This window comes from Thermobia domestica, unplaced genomic scaffold, assembly GCF_964235325.1.
Source record: "Thermobia domestica unplaced genomic scaffold, izTheDome1.hap1.1 HAP1_SCAFFOLD_1715, whole genome shotgun sequence".
In the NCBI taxonomy this organism is placed as follows: Eukaryota; Metazoa; Arthropoda; class Insecta; order Zygentoma; family Lepismatidae; genus Thermobia; species Thermobia domestica.
Window position 1 is genome coordinate 1 of NW_027657425.1, and position 2,238 is coordinate 2,238.

Genomic DNA, 2,238 nt, shown 5'->3' on the forward strand with positions numbered 1-2,238 from the left:
GGGGTCCCTGGTTCAATCCCAGCTCGTGCCGTGTGAACTTTGTCGTGCATAAAGACCGTGCTCATGGGTTTTCTCGGGTTTCTCCCGTTTCCTCCCACTTTCTTCATTCAGTACTCATCATCACCGTCTCCTTTAGCGTAACCGGTATAAGTATGCGACGTAAATCTAAAGATTTCATTTCATTTCCCTTTTCTGCTCATACTGCTGATTATGCGCGATTATGCCAACATCCAACTCCGCGGATAATCGTGCGATTACTGTATATACAACTAATACAGATACGTAATTACATTATCAGTTACAGTATCGGTTTTTATTTACTAATTTGCCTCACTTTATTTGCATCCCTGCAGTAAATAATTCTTATCGATAATAGTTAAAATGTATATTACATTTTAGTGCTTCACGACTGAATGATCATCTGCCTTACGTTATCTCGCAGCTGAAGAGGATGCTACACTGAAAACTACCTTGCGTTATAAAGGGTAAGTGAAACATATCTTAAAAATATCTTTCATACATTTCATTGTGTACATTAAAGAATGTAAGTTTGCCTTTTTCCTGTAATCAATACTTAATAAAGGATTTATTTTTATTTATTTATATACAATTTCATACGTGGTTCGTGATAGTAAACTCGATAGGACATAGTGGCACTATGAACATCCGAATCACTCATCATTCGAACATTCAAATATTTATTCGAATATTAGTATATTCCAAGTAATGTTAACGACGTTAATATGCTTGCCTTTATAGTTAATAATGTCAATTCTTACTTAAAACATACTTCCTTAACAGGACATTGAAGAAAAGGTAGTTGCCAACGGCCATACCATGCTGAATATACCGGTTCTCGTCCGATCACCGAAGTCAAGCAGCATCGGGCCTGGTCAGTACTTGGATGGGTGACCGCCTGGGAACACCAGGTGCTGTTGGCATCTCTTTTTCAAATTTCATTATCCTTCAAGTACGAAAATACTAGAAACATTAATTTTATAGTACTTTCAAGAGATAATTTATCAACATTATTTCATAGCGATTAATCGATATTCTAAGCGTTATACCCACTATTTCTTACACTAACAGCCTGTTTATTTGCACGGCACATTAAAATAACCTGATTTCCGATCCGTGTGCACCTACTACTATACTTAACACGGAATGTATTACCACTTTTTAAAAGTAAATTATTATGACTAAGTGTAGATCTCCGGCGAGTAAATGCCTTTCGTATACAAGCACGACACATCTCCGCTATGTGCTTTACTTTTTTACTAACAGCATATAGAAATTGGATTTCAAGGTGTTTCTACATAACAGAATGAAGCAAATTTCGTGATTTAACTCTTTCGAATAATGTGTTGGTCCTGACAAGGACCGTTTGAAATGAAAAATCTTGAAGAAGATTTTTACTTAGAGCTTGTGTACTTGGTAACAGCCTTCGTACCCTCACTTACAGCGTGCTTGGCAAGTTCACCAGGCAAAAGAAGGCGCACAGCTGTTTGGATTTCCCGGCTGGTGATAGTTGACCGCTTATTGTAATGGGCCAAACGAGAAGCTTCAGCAGCAATACGCTCGAAGATGTCATTAACAAAGCTGTTCATGATACTCATAGCTTTGCTAGATATGCCAGTGTCAGGATGCACTTGCTTCAAAACTTTGTAGATGTAAATGGCATAGCTCTCCTTCCTCCTCCTTCTTCTTCTTATCTCCCTTGGAGATATTCTTTTGGGCTTTACCAGCCTTCTTTGCAGCCTTTCCGCTAGTTTTTGGTGGCATGATGACTCACTCGTTCAGCAAAATTAGATGTGTCCGCCGATTTATCGACTTCATTTAAATTACAGTACGTGTTTCAATTCGCGCCAACTGCCTTGCTTTTCATTTGATGCACTCGGGTGCACGCTTGAAGTAGTAACAAAACTGACTTGATTCATGGGAGGCCGCAATTTTTCCTCTCATCTTATTACGAAAGAATATTGAACAATGTCTGGTCGCGGCAAAGGTGGAAAAGTCAAGGGAAAGAGCAAGTCCCGCTCCAGCAGGGCTGGCCTTCAATTCCCAGTAGGCAGAATCCATCGTCTTTTGCGAAAGGGTAACTATGCCGAACGAGTTGGTGCTGGCGCTCCCGTGTATTTGGCTGCAGTCATGGAATACCTGGCAGCTGAAGTTCTTGAGTTGGCAGGCAACGCTGCTCGTGACAACAAGAAGACTAGGATTATTCCACGTCATCTGCAG

At 39.9% G+C, this 2,238-nt stretch overlaps 1 non-coding gene across 1 annotated transcript; it reads left to right on the forward strand.

Moving 5' to 3' along the window:
- Positions 1-822: 822 nt before the first annotated feature.
- On the forward strand, positions 823-941 carry LOC145678015 (5S ribosomal RNA). The gene has a single exon (XR_014130159.1). It is a non-coding gene; the product is annotated as a 5S ribosomal RNA (ribosomal RNA).
- Positions 942-2,238: the final 1,297 nt, after the last annotated feature.